The 5,030-nt window shown below is 36.8% G+C and overlaps 1 pseudogene; it reads right to left on the reverse strand.

The window, feature by feature from the left end:
• Window positions 1-3,590: 3,590 nt before the first annotated feature.
• LOC129034622 (large ribosomal subunit protein eL6-like) lies at window positions 3,591-4,747 on the reverse strand (annotated as a pseudogene).
• Window positions 4,748-5,030: the final 283 nt, after the last annotated feature.

Genomic DNA, 5,030 nt, shown 5'->3' on the forward strand with positions numbered 1-5,030 from the left:
TCTATATGCAAGAGTCTTCCCCATTAGCAAATACCTTCCTTCGAGAACAGCATTAAGGTAAGCATGACAAGAGGATTTTCAAGTGCAGAGATTTGGAGGGCTGAAGCCTTGGATGTCATTCATTGATGCATTATTAAGGTTAAGGCCTAATGAGCAGACAACTGTTGAGCAATTAAATCAGCTATTTTTAGATTGTGCTACATATATCAAAGGCCGAAGTCTATCTAAGCTTTGGGATAATTATCAAAACCCATTCAACAGCTTCTCTTTCTTCCTGACAGCTACCAGGCCTTTATCACTGATTTACACTGTCATATGCAGTTTTAAAACACCAGGGAAAATTTCCTTCCTTTTATGCAGCATATAATTTCCCACTATTCAACCCTAAGTCTGTATTCAGTTTATGGTGTTATTTCAATAAAGCTCACCAATGACTTCTATATGGTGTTCATATTCAGCAACAAGTAGCTTTAATATTTGATGACAACTAGGTAGAGAGGGGGAGAAACTGTATATTTATAGTACCTTTCCTCTCACCTTCACTTTCCGCTATGGTAACAAAGGCTGGGGTGGTTATTTTTCTCATTATTTTCCCACTGTCACTGTGAGCAAAGTATCAGACTCTGCAACTTGAATTCAAAGACATTAAACTACTTCCTAAGTATACCCAAAGAATGTCTAATAAAAACCAAAAGCTCCATGAATCTGCTAAGGGCTGTCTAACAACACACAATCTGATGAAACTCAAAAGGGCAAATATTCAGAAAACAGAATGGATTCTAAGTACAAACAAGCAAATGAAGTATTTTCTTGAATGATGGGAAACCATATCTATGACTCATCTCCAAGACTGGTTGGCAAAGTAAAACAGTTTTACCTACTCAAAAGCAAAATATAAATTGAAAGTTAAAAAAATCCATAAAATAGGAAAAATAACATAGACATGGTACCCAACATTACTGAAATCAAGTATATAGTTTCACCAGCGCCAACAAAATAAATTGTATCAAGAAGGGTGGGGTTTGTTAGGAACATGATAAAACTTCCTACTTGTTGATATTTTACTTCGTCCCAGATGAAACATTTATTTTCCTTTAAAGTCATGTATGCTATCCATAATCTCAGGATGCTATTGAAGTATTTATTAATAATTCAATACACTCCAGCATAAACCCTGATATACCTTACTCTTTCCTGTTTGTTCCCCTTCTTCCCACTGTTGTACCATGTATCTTTTTACAGTATTCCCAAATATATATCATTTCTCCCTTTACCCACAAGACTTAAAAGGTATATAATGGTGACTGAAATATTGCATTTCTTTTAATTGTTGCTTAACTAGATTTTACATATGAAATTATGTGCTTTTTCTCATGAATCAATACTTTTTGCCTGTTTATGAAATCGATAGCAGTGTTTAATTATTAAAATATATTGAGGCAATCTTGAAGTTGTATAATTTAACACTATTTCCATAAGAAGCCAATATGGGCTACTGCATCATGCTTTTGAGGGACCTGAGTTTTATAGTAGTGACTGCCTGAAAACATTATGCCAGGTTAATAATGTTCGGGGCTTTTTCCTGAGGCAATTTAAAATGAGAACATTTATTTTTATTCTCCCCAATGAAGCCAGAATTACATTAGGCATACAGCTGTAACTTTTTATTCTCTCTTATCCTGACAGGCAGGGTGACAGTGGCTACTTTCCTCCCAAGTAAACCACATTTGACTACAAACTAATGAGGTGATGAAGGCTTACTCATCAACACCTTTCTGTCATGTAGCATCAACTTGGCGTGTCCTGATTAGCAAAAGTTAGATGGGGAGAAAAATACACCTTGAGGAACAACCAAACAAAAAATAATTTCCAATCTACACAGCCTCCTTGAAATAACAAAAGCAGTCAAATTTTCTTTCCAAAATAAAAAAAGAAGCAAAAAAATATATAACTTCTCTAAGGAAGAAAGGCATTTCAAATACCTTATTCAACTTTTACTTTCATTACTTATTTATTTCATTTTTAAATAGATGATAAAGAAGTATGCCTACTTTGAAGGACTGCTATGAGAATCAAGTAAGATCAAACATTAAAGTTCTTTATGAAAGTTAAAATACTATGTACACATTAAATTAATATTATTTCATTAAGAATATGATAGCAAGACCTGGCTCAGTGGCTCATGCCTGTAATCCCAGCACTTCGGGAGGCTGAGGCGGGCAGATAACAAGGTCAAGGGATCAAGATCATCCTAGCTAACATGGTGAAACCCTTTCTCTACTAAAAATACAAAAATTAGCTGGGCATGGTAGTGCGCGCCTGTAGTCCCAGCTACTCGGGAGGCTGAGGCAAGAGAATCGCTTGAACCTAAGAAGTGGAGGCTGTGGTGAGCCGAGATCACGCCACTGAACTCCAGCCTGGTGACAGACTCCAACTCAAAAAAAGAAAAGAAAAAAGAAAAAGAATATGATAGCAGAAGCTTCTTCTTTTTGCCCATGCAATGAACACAGTAAGTAGTCAATGTATTTTTAAATAATTTGGTGGCAAAAGGGCCTAATTTCCATGCTTTGTTGAGTTTTCCTCTTCCTTGCTTTTGGATGACCACAACACCCTTTTAGTATTCATCATGAATAGCTAGAAATAATCCCACTTGTCTATCCCATTACACGTAGTTTATATGGTGTCTTTTGTTTGTATTTAGGTTCCCAGGCCATATAAAAGCTTCTCAAAATCAAGAAATGTTATATATCATTTGTGTATACAACTGTATATTATTTGACTGCACAGTATGCACGAAATCAATTCTCATTCTGTCAATAAAATCTGCTACACAACGTATTTCTTTAACCATATATCTTTATTTCAGAATCCAAACAGTGTAGCAAAAATATAACTAAGCTATAAAGGATCAGCCCCTTCTTCAGCCTTGATGTGCCATGTTCTTTCTACTTGTATACTCTTGATTCGTAGCACAATAGAATATATGTTGTTTTTAGGGCAGTAATGTCCTTCCCCTTACAAAAAGACAAACTCTTTTAGTATTACAAGTGGCTCCTAATAATGGAAGAATGATTTTAAAACCACCTGATATTATAGCGCCATTCATGTAACTAAAGCTCTCACTCCAGTAATATCCCATAACTTTAGGTTGTAGAGAATCAGGCAGATTCATTCTATTTCTTCCAAACTCTACTCTTACTTTCCATGTAACTTTAATGGCCCATTTATAATATGAACTTTTCAGAGAACTAATGAGACCCTAGTGATGTTTACTTTATTTAATTCTGATTATCACATTCAATAGCACTTATAAGTCATTTCACATTTATTAGTGACTAATATATACTATGCATAGATATTTAATTAATATGTCATAAATGTCTAACATATATTATTAGTAGCTGGATTCCCCAACTAAATTCTGTATAATGAAGTAACAAGGTGTTCCGTGGCTTATTAGTAGTTCTTTACACATAAAATATACTCAGCTAAAGTGTGTTGGTAAAATCCATGATGCTGATAATATGTTTCTTTTTGTTTGGTTGGTTTTTTAATGTATCAGTTATTTAATTATGTTACTGGTAAGAAATTTATAATACCAATTTGTGAGAATAAGCTTCATTTTTCAGGCCAAACAGGTGGCAGGTATCCCTGGAGCTGAGGAATAGCTTTGGTTTTTGGTAAAATTTGTGTGTCCACAGCTGCCTGGTCAACCTTGCCCTGCTCTGTAATCTCATATTTCTTTCTTTTTTTTTTTTTTTTTTTTTTTTGAGATGGAGTCTTGCTCTGTTGCCCAGGCTGGAGTGCAGTGGCGCAATCTTGGCTCACCACAACATCCACCTCCTGGGTTCAAGCAATTCTTCTGCCTCAGCCTCCTGCGTAGCTGGGACTAGAGGCGTACACCACCATGCCTGGCTAATTTTTGTATTTTTAGTAGAGACAGGTTTCACTATGTTGGCCACGCTGGTCTTGACCTCCTGATCTCATGATCTGCCCACCTCGGCTTCCCAAAGTGCTGGGATTACAGTCGTGAGCCACAACGCCCAGCCTTCTCATATTTCTTTCTTCGTGCCAAAGACGTCACCATCTGTTGTCTGGGCTTCCACAGCTGTTTCTTCCTGAAGTAAGCCTCAGTAAGATGTTTTGAGGTTTCCATATTGCTGATATCAATTTTTGTGGTGGTGGTGATGACAATTTCTGCAGTGCTCTACACAGGGGAACTTGATTGAGGATCCAAGGTTCAGTCAATAGCAAGCAGCAAAACACTGCTCAGCTGCTTCAGGAAAACCACCTGTTTGCCTCGATGGCACCCAGTGAAGATGAGCAGAATGTTCCCGGGAGAGATGACGGCTCACAGTTTTCTCACATGCTGACTGGAGTGTTTTTTACCATGGCTCGATAGCCCTAAAGGCACATCATCAGTAGGGTAATATCTAGGCATTTTGCAAAGTTTAACCACATGGGTACCACTATTCTGGTCACTATCAACTGGTTTTGTAACCATAGCAAGGACCTCCTTCTCTTTCTTTTTAATCCTGGATTTATCGGCTGAGTACTTCCTCTTGCCCACGGCCTTTCTGGAATACATAGCAGATCACGAATACCTGTGAATTCCCCTCAAAAAGGCAAGATCTCAGTTGCCGTGGGACTTCGCCTTCTTGGGCATTTTAGCTTTGAGGTCACTTTTTTCAACCTTCCCACTGCCATCAGCCTTCTTGGCTTCAGGCTTCTTTTCCTTAGTATCCAGCTTCTCAGTTGTTTCCACAACCATCTTGCAAGATGGGGAAGGGCCTGATAATATGCTTAAAAAACAAAAAGAAAGCTACTAATATAACCAAAACAAAACAAAAAAAAATGAAAAAATAAATCCAATCTAGTCCATTTATCTTCTATATAAATTAAAAATAAATGTAAAAATGGCATGTGCACAATTCAGCCCCCTTGAAAATCTTATCACTAATTTTCCTTCCCCTTAATTGATATTTTAAAGCCACATAAAGTCATTCTATTTTCAAGTCTTTCAGAAGACT

The sequence above is a fragment of the Pongo pygmaeus genome, chromosome 3 (assembly GCF_028885625.2).
Source record: "Pongo pygmaeus isolate AG05252 chromosome 3, NHGRI_mPonPyg2-v2.0_pri, whole genome shotgun sequence".
In the NCBI taxonomy this organism is placed as follows: Eukaryota; Metazoa; Chordata; class Mammalia; order Primates; family Hominidae; genus Pongo; species Pongo pygmaeus.